This window comes from Apis cerana, linkage group LG7, assembly GCF_029169275.1.
Source record: "Apis cerana isolate GH-2021 linkage group LG7, AcerK_1.0, whole genome shotgun sequence".
Taxonomy (NCBI): domain Eukaryota; kingdom Metazoa; phylum Arthropoda; class Insecta; order Hymenoptera; family Apidae; genus Apis; species Apis cerana.
This window is the reverse complement of record NC_083858.1, coordinates 9,851,025-9,861,049: the sequence shown is the minus strand read 5'-3', so window position 1 is coordinate 9,861,049 and position 10,025 is coordinate 9,851,025. Positions and strand designations below refer to the sequence as shown.

The 10,025-nt window shown below is 33.0% G+C and overlaps 1 protein-coding gene and 1 long non-coding RNA gene across 4 annotated transcripts in view; one reads left to right on the top strand and one right to left on the bottom strand.

Annotated features, from left to right (window-relative positions):
- LOC107999229 (UPF0489 protein C5orf22 homolog) overlaps window positions 1-10,025 on the bottom strand; it is a 761,052-nt gene that overhangs the window by 239,405 nt on the left and 511,622 nt on the right. The window lies entirely within an intron of this gene.
- The window catches only part of LOC114577723 (uncharacterized), an 84,823-nt gene that overhangs the window by 72,015 nt on the left and 2,783 nt on the right, over window positions 1-10,025 (top strand). The gene's annotated exons all lie outside the window — the stretch shown is intronic.

Genomic DNA, 10,025 nt, shown 5'->3' with positions numbered 1-10,025 from the left:
GTAGGGTAATTTGTTTAAAAAGAACTCGTTTTTAACTGCTTTTTCCTGGAATGAGTTATTTCGAATTCACTTTTATAATTCATAAAACATTAATTGCTTTCGTAGTTTTCGTATTAATAAGTATAAATATGATACTATTAATAACATTGTTTTTTTAATACGCGTTTCATGTTTATTCAGAAAATATATCTTACGTCATATTTAAAATTAATTTAGATTATTAATTCAACTAATTTTATATTAGAATAATCTCTAAAACTTTGATTAAAAAATATTTCTAACTTATTTCAGATACGAATCGGATGATTCGTAAAAGTGAGTAAATTTATAAGTTAAAAAAAAAAAAAAAAAAAAAAAAAGAGAAACAATTTACTGATAATTTTCACACTTTGAAAAGATGAAAGATATCATTTGTCTCTCGTTTCAACATTTCATTTGACAGATATTGACACTTTCAAACATCGAGGAAGATACAAAAATCATGATGACTTCATTACATCAAACTCGTCTTTCTTTCTTTTTCTTTTTTTTCTTTTTTTTTTTTTTTTTATCAAAAGATTCTAAAGAATAGAACAAACTCACCGCCAGAAATAATATTGGAATATTCGAAAGGATTGAATATTTCTTTTCGAACGAGTAATAATTTTATTTTAAAAATCCAGCGAAATATACTCACGTATCGCCCTGCCTGGCGCAAACTTGTCGATCAGTTTCGATAGGCAGCCGATTGATCGCGCGGTAATTAAAAAGACTACAACCGGAAACGGATTCTTCGCGGTGTATGATGGATTGTGTGAATTGCGACCGTGTCATGAGCGAATGTTTGCGAATACGGAGAAATCCGGATTGGACGGTTTTTCCAAAAACAGACTGGGAGAGGGAAAAATTGACGGAACGATGGAACAACGAGTCATGAAAATACTCGTCGCTTGATTTACCGTGCACTCTCGTTCGAATGACAGATTGTATCCTTCGCGAATCAAACCTGCGTGCAGCTATCGAGTTCGTTGACTCGAGATTATGTATGACGTTTTGAAAATCTTTTTTTCTTTTTCATTTAAATAACTCGAAAGGAATATTACTTATAACATTGTTACTTTCGATATTTATTTAAAAATACAAATTTTATTCCTTTAGAAAAAGGAAATTTTAGAAAGATACACGATCTTGAAAAACTCCTTCGTATCCTTCCATAGATTTCCAAAGCGATTCATCGTATCTTCATCTCGACGAAATATTCTTCGTTTATTTTCTTACCAAAAAAATTATCCTGAGACACGTAATTTAATTTCAACGCGTATTCATGTGTGCACGCGATTTTCTACGAGAATTTCTACGTCGGAGCTGCTCAACCCTCGTACTCGTACGGTCACGGGATCGTTCGAGAAACTCGGCAATCGAGCGGCAAGGTCGAGCGATTTGAAAGTGGAGGCGCGCGTGCACACGTGGACACGCGTCGAGGCAACGCCTCGCGTATATCTGCCCGCGAGGACGGGTTAGACACACACCCGTCGATCCAGTATGTAGATTTGTGCAGGTGTCGCAGCGTTTGCTCCACGTAGTTCTCAATTTTAATCGGAGGTAAAGGAGAGAAACCGCCCGGCTGACGCGCACGCGTACACGTCACGACTTCAAAAACCGACTGACAAACCTCGCTTCCTTCTTCTCGAGAAACCGAGCGATTTTTAAGTTGCAATGCTCGAAGAAAATATTGTTCGAGTTTTCTTATTTTCAATTTAATTCTCTTGCACGTTTCTTAGCTTGTTATTACGTTATTGTGTTTTATTAATATGTATTATTGTTATTATTGGTGAACAATATAACCTGGTCTAGAGAGGGTAGTATAGAAATGTAGATATTTGAAAATTTTGAAAGTTGGATAGAAAAATTGTAAAATTTGTATTTAAATATAATTTTCTGCGAAGGAAGAAAAATTTGATAAAATGGAAGATTGAATTCATTATAAAAATGAATGTTTTAATCTGGCAACGAGAGATGGAAAGTTATTTCAAAGATTGATTACGAGATAGCGTGCCATTTGATATCTAACAAATCTTCGATCGCGACGTGGCAATTGATTAATTTATGAGAACGATAAAAATTGGTCCATTTAAATCTGATAATGAGGTCAGTTTGAGGTCGTGTCTTCGAACTTCTATATTTAAATCGGATTATTCAAGATGGTTTAATCATTTTCTCTATAATATAATATAAACGAAGTAGATTGATTGTGAAAGCGAGAAAATGTTTTTCAAAATTTCCTTTTCATTATCAACGAAAACGGCAAAATTAAACGTATAACACCAGACATTCTAAATTTGAAAGAGTCATAAAATCAAAGAAAAAAAAAAAATTCCATTCACTTTTGCTTGAATAATTTCAAGGTTTTGGTTGAATAATTTGTAATCGAAAGATCTTTTTTGTTCACCTTCTCGTTCTAATTATAACTCCAATAAATCCATATAATAAAAATCGTATATAAAAAATAACACGAAATCATTAAGAAGTAATAATCGGATAAATCTAATCTAATAAATGGAATTTTTTGTACGTATCAAGAAAAGATCAAAATCGATAAATATATCGTCAAAAAGAGGTTTGAAAATTAGAAAAAAAATCTGAAACACGTCATTTATTTTAAAGGATATTTCCAAATATATTTGACAAACGAAGAAATTCAACTTATATTATAATTACTCGTACATTGATGCTTCACAACATCGAATATATTACGTCGACATAAATGGTTCAACATTGGCCGAGCGACAATTAAAAAATTTCTCCGTGCACCGTCAAGTACGCTTATTAATAAACGTTACTTCATGCCGCGCATAAATTATTTCGCATGGCCATCGATGCACTCGTTTAGCACATCTTTAAGGCGATCGACAACCGCGTGAATCATCGAAAAACCGAGCAATATTAACCGTCTAAGAATACGAATGACTCCACTCGATGCTTCTGCATACGTATATCCATCGAATAAGTACATTAAGAATTACGACGCTTTCTCTGCCACGATTAATTCGTTTCGCAACATTTCGAATTGCGAAAATTGTAGAAATCATGATTCAATCCATTAATAATTGAAAATTCATTAATAATTGAGATTAATTATTGATTTTTAGGAGTTTCAAAGATTTAAGAAGATTTAAGCATATTCTTAAAATATTTAGAACTAAATTGAGATCGATATTTTGATAATTTTATTAAGTATTTTTTTTAAAATGTATTTAAGCACTTTAAAAAATAAATTTTAATTTTGAGATGATAGATTGATTCTAAAGATTAATTCTAAATATCCTTAAGGAAATATAAATTATTTTTAACTTGCTAGTTTACTTTTATTATTTTTAAAAGAAAGATAGATTAGCATTAATTTTTAATAAATCTCATAAATTATTTGGTTAATGCTAAAAGGGAATTACTTTTATAGAAAATTTCTTTTTAACTCAATTATTTACATACATTTTGTATTGCAATATTTTATTATGTGCTATAACTAATTTTTCCACAAATCAGAACGTAGAGCTATAAATTATTCGAGTAAAAGAAGATGTCAGAAATTATTTTTAAAATTAAAATCACAGAAAACTTCTTCCAAAAGAATTCCTGCCATTTTTATACGCGTTATATATATTAATATATCTCGTGAAGAGAAAAATTCATAATTCAATCGATACAAAAGACATAAAAGATATAAAAATCGTTATTTTTAATAGTAAAACAGATATTTAACGAGTCGTTTTCATAATGAAACATTCAGTTTCAATGCTTTCTTTTCGGTCTAATAATAAGGTTCCTGTTTTGAATCGATTGTGCAATAAACTGGAAGATATTTAAACGAAGGAAGTAATGGGCCCAAAGAGGCATTACCCGGGTATACAATTGAAAATGGCAGGAACGAGAGAGACCGTTCACCCACGCGAAAGTCTATCAATAGAGTCTTTCGTCAGGCCCATTTTGCAACATGGATCATTACGAGTTCTGAATTATGCCACTTTTCTTTTTGCACGTGTGTTCATGAATCGAATAGTGTAATTAGTTAGACGTCACGTATGCACCATGGTTTTTATTGAACGTTTCTAAGTCATGGAAGAAAAAGATTTAGAATTAGGAGTTGAGAAATTCGAAAGCAGAAGAAAAAAAAAAAATAGAAACTTCAAATATCATAATTTTGCTGCCTAAAAGTTTTTAAGATAATAGATATGATTTGAATATTCGTCTGAATTTGCATATCAATGACTGACTAACGTGCACACGAAGATATTTTATTTTATTTATTTTATTTTAAAAAAAAAAGTAAGAGTTTTCGTTTCTTCAAAAACGAGACTAAAAATTCCGACGAAGCGATATTTGAAGGGCATAAAAATAAATCATAAAATTTCAAATTTCCGTGAATCAATAAATAACAGTTACAAAATTAACTATTGAAAGACAGTTAGGAAAACACTATCCACAAACTTAACTTCAATCTTTCAAATTCGTTTATAAAAAGAAAAAAAAAATCAACAATCAATATCGCCATTCTATTAAAAGGATACCCATGTCGTTTTCATCTTTCACATTATCGTTACTCCATTTCAAAATAAAAAGAAAATTCGTCTCATTTTTCTTTACATCCTCACCTTTCATCTTTTCATTTATAATTCCACGCAACGTAAAAATGAAAAGACAAGAAAAAAAAAAAAAAGAAAAAAGAAGAAAGTAGAATAACTTCATCGATTACAAGAAAGAAACAATCTTTTCACCGACAATCTTTATGACTCTCTTTGAATTCCTTCTTCCAGACGTATCTTTCCATGATAAGATTCTCAAAGTTAAAACGGAGAATTAATTACACGTCTTATAATAGCGGCGATATTGTTTCAAATACTATTAAATACCACCACGGGACGATTAAGAAAACGGGAACGCAGACCGTCATTAATAAGGATGCTTCGATGATTAACGAATTATCACGCGGACCGATCTTGACGAGCTCGAAACGCAGCTCGCTCTTATTGGCCGTTGATGCATACGTTATTCATGGGTTATTGTGCATCCACTTCGTCGGGGTATTACGCTTTTTATCGAGACGAATCTGGCTCGTTTACTCGTGGTAATTCTATTCGATCTGTGCTGTACAAAATGAGAGAACAAATTCGAGAATATTGGAAGAGATAATCGATGATATTTTTCCTTTCATACGAGGTTTCAGAAATTTATTTTGAACTGGATTGAGTTGTAATGGAAGAAAGTAATGTGCCATATAAATATTTTTTTTCCTATTCTAATGCGTGAACAAAAGTTAAGCTAAAATTTATTTTGAATAGATCAAGTAAGAAAAATTAAATTTCATAGTGATATTTTAAACTGTTGAAATTTCAATTCTTTGAAACGTTATTGATCATTGATTTCTATTAAATTTTTGTTTTCATAAATAAATCAATGTTCTTGTGTAAAGAATAATTTCAATTTTTATATCACGAATAATCAGTATTCGTTATTACTTTTAATAATTGTAAAGGAACAAAAATTGAGAAATTTCTTGGAAACGTGGGGATCTGGGCTCGAATAGAAGTCGATTTGCCTTAACGTTGAAAAGATTCCCATGATTATAAATAATATATAAACAACCCTCCAAGTAATCGATGCGCTCATTACCTGTTATTATGTCATTAAACCAATTAGAACGATGCAGAATGTTTGACATTTCGTTAAACTCTCTCTCTCTCTCGCTAATAAATGAGGAATCACGTCACGTATAAGAATAGAAAAGAATCGTCCCGTTCGTCTCGAGCTTTTAAAGACCGATGGCTATCTGTTTGAAAATGTTTGATTGCCGAGGCAATCTTTAGTTACCGTATAATGAGAATTCCTCGGGGATTACGAATCCTTATATTTAACAATCGGCCGATTATCGATGACAGATGTTGCACGTATCATAAACGAATAGGTTTATCGAGCAAATGTTCCTTATTAGCATATCCGTTACGTGTTATCTATTTAACGAATCTATAAGACCTCCTTGGGCCTCGTTCGCGGCTTTATAATGCCTTGCGAATTCTATTGTTTGCCAATTTCATTTTAAAACTGGCGTTATTGCCAATTTTAAAATTCACGCTTTCGGATTATATAAAGAGGTAATTATTGCAAGTATTTGAAAAGTATTTATAAACGAGAAGAGTGTAAATTGCTTGAGAGAAGTTTAGCTATTTTTTTTTCTTTTTATAAACGACAAATTCTTCGAGAATAAGATATATCGTTAACGTTTTATGTATTTATTAGAGATTTTATATACAGTAAGTATATAACACGGAATGTCCAAATTTTTATTTCAATCAACTATATTATATTAATTTTTCATATTATGAATTTGTTGATAAAAATTGAAAATTTCTAATCTCTAATATTCTCATATATTAAGAGATTCCTTCAACATAAAGTAAAATAAAGAGCAAAGAACAAATTTCTACGTCTAACTATTTCACAGAAATAATACAATAATGTTTCGTCGAGAAGAAAGAAAAAAAAAAAGAAGAAAAACGGATCGGGCAAACGAAATTGAAAAATTTGATTTCAAAAGTTTTTAAAAAAAAATGGAAAAAAAAGTTGCGAAACAAAGTTCATTCCACCGCGCGCAATTGGATCGCATCGTATCCCAAACGTGAGGAAAGGTGAATGACATCGGAGGACGACAGGGCTGCCCCTAGATTCGGTTCGTGCGAGAAGAAACCCTTTCCCGGGGCAAGAAACTCGGATGGCATCAGATGGCCCAACCGAATGGGCCAACTGCAAATTCGTTTTTGACATGTGCGAGCTGCAAGTGCACCACTTGCAATTACTCGCATGCGAGCGCACGCGCCGCTCTGAAAAGGAACGTGCGCGGCGAACGCGGAAAGCGCGAACACGCCATCGCCGGATGCGCTTACCCCTTTCTCAGATTAATGTCCACCTTTGCCTTCGAAAAAAAGAGAGGAGAAAGAGAGAAAGAGAGAGAGAGGGAGCGAAAAAGTGTACGACCGGTTCGATGACCCCTGTCAACTTGACAGGGAAAGCGTAACAGGCGCCTCGCAACGAGGTCAACGAACCCCAACGACGAAGACGATGACGAGGAGGACGACTAGGAAGCCGCCTTTCTCTCTCCGGATCTGCCTGCCGATCCTCGCTTCCGTTTCGATGGCCCTTGGATTCGCCGCTTACACGTATATGATAATTCTGTCGCGTTATTATCGAACGAACTTCGAACGAACATTGACTGGATATTCGCTTCCGGTTATTTCGGATTTCTTTCATCCCGCGAAAATTGAACACGTGTTTGATTTGGATATTCGTCGTACAGGCTTTCGAGTAAGAAAGATTTATTGAAGTAAGATCGATATTTTTGCCTATTTGTCTATGTTTTTTTAATCGTAATGAGAAGATTCGTCGAGTGGTTCCTTTTATTTTTGGCATCGTTGGGTGAAAAGGAAAGGAAACGGTATTGTTGATTGTTGGAACAGATGGATTATGTAAGTCGAAATAGTTTTAAAGATAGTTTGAAAAATACGTCAATGATTAATATCGATTAAATTTTCGTGGAAAATTGAAACTTTCAAAAATTATTAAAGTTAAACGATATCGCTTTTTTTGAAATTCCTCGTCAAATCAAAAAAAAAAAAAAGGTTTTTCGTGAAAATAGAAAATATCTTAATAAGATATTTCATCGTTGTCCTTTAAAAAAAAATCCTGAACGGAAAGAAATACACGATTTTATTTTACGATAAAATAATTGACGTGACGGTGTCGCATCGTTTACTTTAAAAGCCAGACCGTTTGTCCAAGGCTCGTTTTCAATGCGTCGAGGGACGCACGATTCGATTTTTAGGTGTTCAACAAGGGACAATGAAGCGAAGCTTCGCCCTTTGGCTTTATGGATACGTCCGTATTATATTTCGACGATTAAACAATGTGTAAGTCCTGAGAGAGAGCCCTGTCCAACCTTCAATAAACGGTATATCCGCGATGTTTGCTAATAGGTATTTGCGCGTACGAGCCGATTAATATTCGGATCTATATATATATATATATATATATATATATATTCGTATATATATACGTATTCTATTATCCTCGAAATGAAAGTTCTCTCTCTCCATTTGCCGACTGCCGCGTAATGAATTGCCGTCTACCTCGAATCTCGTGGAGTATTAAAATAATGCAAAAAAGAGAGAGAAAGAGAGAAAAAAGAAAGAGAAAGAAAAAAAAATCCGCGTCTAGTAAACATGATAAGAGATAAAAACCGATCGGATTTTTTCTCATTTTCTAAAACGAGTCTGCCAATTAAAAGTCTCTTCAACTGTCGAGGAAATTTAGATTTCTTTGATATTCGTTATATTTTTGTGAAAATTGATATTTTTTTTTTTTTTTCAATAACTAGAAGAACGAATATTCTTGTGTATTATAAATGATTTCTATCCTCAAGTTCAAGTTTTCGTCCCTTTTTTAAATGAATATTTAATGATTTTTAAATAGAAAATTTATAAATTCGAAAAATCGATTTAATTTTGTCACTCGTTTATTCGATGAATAAAATTTCACGAACATTGCAAGGTATATCCGATTAAAATTATTTATACAAATGAATAATATATTATTACATAAATTTATCATATATGGATTTATGCAAACTTCGTTCTGTATCGAAGGAGAACATCATCAACATTGAAATGAATTTCTTCACACTGCTGTCTTAAAAAAATATCGTACCCTCAACCCCTCTCTACCCAAAAATCACTATAAAATACGACCAAACACGTATAATAATTCCAAACAAAAAGAAAATCTAAGCAAACGGATAAGATAAAGAAGAAAAATAAGAAAATCGAAAAGTTGACAACGCGCAACTATTATTCTCGCAAATGTACTGAACGTGAGATTCGATAATAACCAAAACGAGGAACGTTCTGTTCTGGATCATTTCTCTATTCATTCGTGCTGTCGAAATGGTGGCCCACGTAACTGCGTGGATCTGACGGCGTAACTATTCTTCGATCCTATTAAGAAGCGAGAACACCCCTAAAACCAACCCTTCCCATCCCACCACCCCCCGAGGAGCTTGCGCGTGACCGTTTAACGATCCGCGGCCATTTTGGGCACATGGCGTCGGCGTCGCTCGTCACGTCACCCCCAGCCCGTGCGGCTTATCCGGAAACTGCGAAGGAACCCCTCGTTCTTATCACCCATAACAGATGGCGGTGTTGGTTCTTATCCGGTTTTTCCCCCCAAAAAGGTTCGTTGTTCGAAAAGAAAAAAAAAAAAGGAAAAAAATTCTCTTCCGACAATCTCGTTTTTTGATAACGCGATGAAAATTGTTTAGATCGCAATTTTATCTTTGATCGGGGAATTTTCTGTGAATTTTGAAAACTTTTTTTTTTCTGAAGAAGGAGAAGTGTAGGTGTATGTCTTTACATTAGCATTCTCCCGTTTAAACGAGTTGTTTCTAGTTTGAAGCAGTATTGAGAAAAAAAATTGAGTTGAACGAGATTATTGGTAAAATGGTAATGCGTTCGCGAGGAAATGAATTTTGAAGGTATTGCGATTATTGAGATTGAAAAAATGTATTTAACAAATATAATGAAAGCGAAAATGTGGATAGTTTGGATGGAAATATAGCAATTTTGGAAAGATTTCTTAATTAATAACACGTAATAATACATATATTTATGCAAATTCGTATTTTTATGAACGAAACTATATAAATGGAGATTTGTCTCGTGTATACTGTGTACACCTTTAAATTTTCTATGAATGTATAATAGCATCTAAGTAGTAATTAGCAATAATCTTTATGGGGAATATATTAGATAAAATTTAATGGCTTTGAAAATTAACTTTTAAACGACGTTTAACAATCTTACGTTTGATGGACAATCTTCATGGAATAACTTTCTCTCTGAGATAATAGACTTTTAGTTATCAGCCAAGAACTTAACTTTCACGACTAGAATTTTTTCAACTCGTTTTTTGTCAAAAGATTTTCAATCTCGTGTTTCCATTTAGGA